Source organism: Piliocolobus tephrosceles, chromosome 13 (assembly GCF_002776525.5).
Source record: "Piliocolobus tephrosceles isolate RC106 chromosome 13, ASM277652v3, whole genome shotgun sequence".
NCBI classification, from domain to species: domain Eukaryota; kingdom Metazoa; phylum Chordata; class Mammalia; order Primates; family Cercopithecidae; genus Piliocolobus; species Piliocolobus tephrosceles.
The window spans coordinates 118658225-118665049 of record NC_045446.1 but is presented as its reverse complement, the minus strand read 5'-3'; the positions used below and the strand labels follow the sequence as shown (position 1 = coordinate 118665049).

General features: G+C 51.7%; 1 long non-coding RNA gene across 1 annotated transcript; it reads left to right on the top strand.

Moving 5' to 3' along the window:
• Positions 1 to 1488: 1488 nt before the first annotated feature.
• On the top strand, positions 1489 to 6585 carry LOC111540038. The gene is made up of 4 exons (XR_002730873.2): positions 1489 to 1752; positions 3222 to 3450; positions 4272 to 4434; positions 6259 to 6585. It is a non-coding gene; the product is annotated as an uncharacterized LOC111540038 (long non-coding RNA).
• Positions 6586 to 6825: the final 240 nt, after the last annotated feature.

The following is a 6825-nucleotide window of genomic DNA, read 5'->3' as shown; positions in this document are numbered from 1 at the left end:
GGGACGCCAGGGCTGGTACCAAGAAGAACAGAGAAGGTGGTAAAATGTGGCCTTGTGCTTTCTCCAGTTCCGGAAGGGCCGGCATGCCTTCATTCCTAGAGTCCATTGATTAACTCAGCAGCTATTTATTAAGCATCTACTGTGTCCCCAGTACTTTAATGGGCACTGGGAGTACAGCAGCTATCAAACAAAACTCCTTTCCCCACGGAGCTACATTCTAGGGGAGTTTCTATCCAGCAGCTTCAGGCAGTCCTCTGGCGGCTCAGAATGAGGGTGCCCCTCTGGTTCCCATGGACACGCACACGCGCAGACACATGCGCTCACATATGTGTGCACTCATGCACTTACCCGCGCGCGCACACGCACTGCCCTGGCTTGGCACTCTTTCTCTAGCCAAGCATCTGAAGCAGAGGCACAGCGCAGTGGCTCCCGGATGGCCGTGCGCGAGGAGTAGGCCAAGCCCTCGGCAGCCACCAGCATCTCAAGGCCTGCGCAGTCGTCAGGGCGCAGCTGTGCGGTGTCCCTGGGAGGGAAGGAGGCTGCGCAGAGCCCCCGAGCCCTAGCCCCAGCCCCGCGTGGTTACACCTGCCCGCGCTCACTCTCAGGGCATAGCAGGGCTCTTCCTCCAGGGTCTTGTCGTGGAGCAGGCGGTGTCAACCCCTCCAGGCTCCCTCTGGCCCGCATTCGCCACCCGCCTTTGCCTCTTAGCCCCACAGACCTACCCGGGCTTCTGCCAGGCACAGCCACGCTGGACTTATTCCTCCCTCCTCTAATGATTTCTGGGACCCAGCCTGGAGGGAGAAAGGAGGGAAGGTGCCCGCCTGCGCCAGCCTTGGTGTTTGGGTGAGACACAGGTGGAAAACAGTTACAGGGCTCTTTGGAAACAGCCTCGGCCCTGGAACTGTGGCAGAAACTCGGACTCGGCGGCCTGAAACCAGGCTGAGGAGCACGGTCAGGCAGTGTGGACATGTCCCTCGGGGCTGATTGAGTAGACACTCCTTCCTTCTGAAACATTTTCGTCGGCTGTTTGTTTGTTTCCAAACCTAGCAACCACCTATCACCACTTTCCCTCACAAATGCTTTCCCTAACGCCAGGCTGCGTGCAGGACGGCGTGCACTATGACGGCCTCCTCTCACTCAGCTTCTCCCATGCTCTCTGAGTCTCTGGTAGGCAACTCCCTACCAGGCCGCATCTGTTTCCCTGGGCCAGTTAGCACCTTCGAGAGGTTCTCCTGTGGCCATGCCCACCTGCCTGTCCTCTCAGGAGAAAGAGAGAGTGGCAGGGCAGGAGGAGGGTTCCCGCCTCCACAGGACAGCTGGCTTAGCTCTGCAGAGCCCCTGTGGCTGGGAGGGTGTTTGTTAGGGCCCCACGGGGTCAGGGTACAGGCAGGGTTTCCGGGCAGGTGGGCCTGCCTCGGTCCCATCTTGCACCCACTGTGGATCAATGTCAACAGCAAGAGACCCACACAGGGTCTGGTTCTCTCTCCTTGGCAGGTACAAGAAAACTCTGCATTTGTCTTTTGCCTACAACTTCGCTAAAGAAGTACAGAGGCCAAGCAACTCCAAGGCTGTTTGGAAGGAGAGCTGGGTCCAGCCTCCTGGGAGAGTCGGAGGACATTTATTCTCTGTGGAGTGTTAAGGGAGGACTGCCCTATTCCTTGTCTGCTAGTACTTGCCCTGGGAGCCAGTGCATCTTATCCCTTTTAATTCTCACTGGCTCTGCTAGACACATATGACCATCCCATTTTACGGGTGAGGAGACTGAGTTTCAGAGAGTTGTTCCTGTATAGCTGTAAATGTGGGAGGCTGAATAGGACAGGTTACATCACCTTCAACTAGTTTTATGGCCAGTAGGAATTCATTTTCCTGGTTCTTTCAAAGCGGTGGATAAGGCTGGGAATTAGGATGCCCTCCTTCTACTCCGGTCATGCCAGTTTGGCCTCTACTCTATAAACAGCCCTTGTTCTTTTCTGTCTCCTAGATTCTCTCACGTAGCTTCCCCAACGTGGAATGCCACTCTCCCTCCCACCAGTTCAACTCCGGCACGCTTGAAAGTCCCTGCTAACAAACCTCTTCCCACAGGAACCTTTCCCTGCCCACTCTAGCTTTTGGCCATCTCTCCCTACTCTAACAATTGCATTCTGTCATCAAATCAAACTCTTCATGACAGTACTGCCTTTTATGATTTACTCATTGTTTCCATTTCATTGGTCTCATTCCATCAGCCAGACTGATCTCTGTAAGGGCAGGGACGAAGCACGGACACTTCCCCTAGATGCCCCACTGTTTCCAGCCGAGTGCTGCCATAAAGTTGCACTCAGTGACTCTTATTTGGCTAACATTCTAAACAGGAGCCAAGGAGTCTTTGCTACAAGACAGTGAGGGATGGTACTATTGGGCTTTCAGCCATTAATCGGCTAGCAGCAACTTCCCCTCACTGGGTGGCCAGCCTTCCTGGTTCCTCCAGACTGTCAAGAAGGATTGCACCTGAGTTCGCTGAGAAAGGGAGACAGAGCTTAATTGTGTGCTCTGTTCACACTAAGGCACCCCACGACTAAGACCAGAAGTGCGGACAGGCGTAACCACGCGGGGCTGGGGCTCCTGGGCCTCTGCGCAGCCTCCTTCCCTCCCAGGTATGTGACGACTGAGGATAAGTAAGTGAAATGCAAACAGTTATATACATAACAAACAATCTGACCTGAAGTTGAAAACCACTAGGTAAATTATTGGAGTATTTCTTTCCGGGGCCCAGCGTGGAAGGAGAAGAGAGGGAAGGTGTCCACCTGCGCCGGCCATGGTGTTTGGGTGAGGCATAGGTTGAAAGCAATTACAGGGCTCTCTGGAAACAGCCTCAGCCCTGGAACTGTGGCAGCAACTTGCACTCGGTGGCCTGCTTTCAAATTACTGGAGTACTCTTTTTGGAGTATTTCTGTGCTTTCTGTTGAAAGTTTGAGGCTGTTCAATGACATCATCTAAGGCCAAGTCCTTTTTCCTGTTACCTTCTCAGCATGCATGAGTGGTCATTTCTTACCTCTACAGCTTATAACATGTTTTCACATCTGTCATCCCATTTATTTCTTGCAAGACTTTGAAAGGAAATAACGTAACAATAACAACGTTAATAAAAACGTTGATATTTATTAAATACCTACATGTTCTAGGCATCAAGGGCACTAAGGGCTTTATGTATATTAATTGGTTTGTTCCTTATCATTTTACAGATGCAGAAACTGAGGCACTGAGAATAATGATTTCAGACCATACAGCCTTCCAAGTGGCAAAGCCTGGGCTTGAACCAGGTCTCCTGAACTACAGCCTAGCAGAGAGAGAGACAAGCACCCTGTCCTCTTGCCTGTGGCTGCATCCAGTGCCAATTTAACTCAGCTCTTCCAGGAAGCCCCTCTCTCACCCGGGCCCCAGGCTTGTTCTTGGGGAAGATTCAGGGACTGGGTTGATATCCTGAACTCAAGGGAGGGAGACAGGAGAACTGGGCTTAGCTTGGTCATTCCCTTAACCTCTCCAAGCCAAACTTTTGTCACCTGCAAATTAGGAATGATGGTCCTAAAATATCTGATAGGCCTGTTGGAAGCATCTAATGAGACAGAGTAAATATAAAGCACTTGTAATCAAATTCCCCTCCTCTTCCCTTTCCCCACTGTTCCAGGGAGCATTGCATGTATAGACACAGGGTTTATTGTTGAATTGACGTTTATTTGCTGGGCCACACTCCTTAATATATTAAGGCAAGAACCACTGAAAGGAACTCTGACTCCTGATATCCCCTGGGAAGAAGGCCTGTCTTCAGTATAGAAGTAAGAACTCAGAAAGTAGGTCGTGGGTGGGAGAGAGACATCTGGCTCCTTGGTCTCTTTCTCTCCAGCCTGGACCTTGTGGACTCTAGACAGGCTGGAGGATATCCTTTGCAGACAAGTGAGGCTGGGCAGAGAGCCTCTCTGTGTGGGCCACAGGGTGCAGCAGTCACCTTCAGAGTTACTTGCATGTTTTTCCCCCCTTGAGTTACATCTTGTTTAAAAGGTCCAGCCTGGTCTCAGCCGTGCCACTGAGGACAACAGGATATTCAAGTCTGGGCTTTTGGGGTAAGTAAGAAGAGCAGTGCGTGCTGGTCAGCAGGGTGTGGTACCAGCAGCCTGTGTTGGTGGGAATGTCCCGAAGGCAGAGGGGGACCAAGAGCAGAGGTAGGAGATACGGCCACCCAAGTGGGGATCCTCCCTCCCTGCCAGCACTCCTTTGGTCAACAAACTACATTCCAGGTCTTACTGAAGGGGCTCTCGAGTGCTGAGAGCTCCACAAGAGGAAGAAGATGCCTGGGCGCTGAGGAAGGAGACTGACATGGAACACCTACCTTCCACCAGGCAGGGCTGCTGGGAACACCGTGGGCATTTTCTCACTTCATTTTCACAATGACCCTACAAGGTAGGTGCTGTGACTTTCTCCCATGTTTGGGGAAACTTGGCCTTGGAGAGGTCAGCTGGTGCACCCCAGGGGCCAGGCCGTGGGTGACCAGGCTGGGATCCAAAGCCAGGTCTGCGGGCCTCACCTGCTGGTGCCATCTCCAGATACCCTGCAGTGTGCCTGGGGTGGCTCGGCCTGCTGTGGCTCTTTGTTTCTCTTTGAGAGAAGGGAGGGAATGGTTCTTTCACTGGCTGGGATGGTGAGATCGTTATCACCCTCAAAAAGCGTGTATTAAATCCCTAATTGTTCATGGCACTGAGCACAGGACTGAATTATTTTGTATATAAAAATAATTAACAAAAGTGCACAGATGGGGTCTCTGCCTCCTGGGAACACAGGATCCCCAGCATGTGAAGGTGAAATCAAGTGCCATGCCTGTAAAGCCGAGGCCGTGGTGCCATTCGCAGGAAGCCTGATGACCTGTGTGACTTTGGGCAGTTCCTCACTCTCTCCAGGCTTTCTCCAGGCTTGCCACATGGTGAGAGAATATATGGAAAGCACTTAGCAAGTGCCCAACATACTGTACATTCTCAATCATCAACAACTATTATTACAGCCATTGGGTAGATGGCTTATATCCAAAATGGATTTAGGGATGGGGGAAAGGTTTATGGTTAAACATTTTTTTTGAGGGTGGGTGGACAAGTGTCTCATTCTGTTGCCCAGGCTGGAATACAGTGGAGAGAACATGGCTCACCTGCAGCCTCTACCTCATGGGCTCAAGCCATCCTCCCACCGCAGCCTCCTGAGTAGCTGGGACCACAGGTGCATGCCACCATCCCTGAGTACTTTTTAAATTTTTCTGTAGAGTCGGGGCCTCACCATGTTGCCCAGGCTGGTCTTGAACTCCTGGGCTCAAGTGATCCTCCTGCCTTGGTTTCCCACAGTGTTGGGATTATAGGTGTGAGCAACCATGCCTGGCCAGAAAGAAGACTCTTGATTGCACAGTGGAGGCACCCTTTCCTTACTCCACTGCTCTGTGGCTGTGGAAAGGCTACAGGGATCTTGTTTTCCTTACAAGAAAATGTTCTTATTCTTCTAAGATACGGAGGGCTCGACCTTGATGGAGCAATCCTTCAAGTGTCTGTCTCCCAGTCACTGATCTTCAGTTCTTTATTCTGGAGAGATGTGCGGCTTTCTTGAGGCAGAATTGTTGAAGGAACTGTGAAATACAGCAGGCTAGAGCCATTAGTGACCTGCATACAAAGAACTCAGTAAGTGCTGGCTGACTGGGATACTAGGGTGCGGGGTGCCCAGTTTCCCCAGACCTACAAAGGAGCCTACCGTCCTTTCAGTATTTGCCTGAGAGACAAAATGACAGAGCCATGAACCCATCAGGTAAGACATCTGGAGCTGCCAGGGCTGCAGACGCAGACGGGGGGCTCCCAGAGGAGCTTTCACCCTGTGAGGGTCCTGCAGTGTGCACCCTTTGCCACGCACAGCTGGACAGGGAGTGACGAGGAGCCCTAGTAACACAAGGGCACATCCTTTGGAAAATGTCTTTTGTTTCTTCCTGGCAGAGGCTGGGGAAGACACAAGCTTTGTGCTTAATGGCCTGTCAGGAGGAAAAGAAATCCATAGCAGTAGAGAGAAAAAGATTAAACTAATAATCAAACCAAACCCAAACATCACCGCCCTCCCGCCCCTCCGCCCCAGCCCACACCTGACACTGAGCTGTCTTCCAGCCAGTTCCCCTCCCAGGCAAATAATGTTTATTCCATGAGGCCCTGACACACCAGTCCTCAACAAGACAATGCTTGATTGTTTCTTCCTTCCCCCCTGCAGCAAACCATGGGCTGCAGCAGAAGACGTGAAAAGGGAAAGGAGCGAGGTTGCTGCTCTTCTCATGGGACCAGCTCCGGGTGCTGTCAAAACAAGCCTCAGATAAGGGCGGGCGAGGGATGGCGGGCTCAGAGATTAGCGTTGCTACTGCCTAACCTGCTCAGAAAGTTTCATTCTTTTAGCAAAGTTTCTGGCAGCTGTGACCACTTAAACGGCTTTTGCTTCCATTAAACAGGAGAGTCATTAAGTCACGGAGCTTAAAGCAGCTCTGCAGGGCCCAGTAGTCATTCCTCAGTGAAAAGTGCCAATTCATTGCTTGGTAGATTAAAACAAACCTGGAGGTTCGCAGTCAGAGGTGAGTTTCTGTAGCACTGGGGTTGACGGTTGACCTCGATGTGACCCTGTGCTAAAAAACGGTCTTGTGTGAGTCAAAGAGGCCTGCACTGCTGATGCAGTGAGAAGAGGGAAGGTTCAGATCACGGAGAGGAATCGGATTGTCAGTGTCCCCAGGTTCTCAGCAGCTGCCCTGTCTGTTCAGACCCGAAAGGTCCAGACAGATGTCTTATCGAG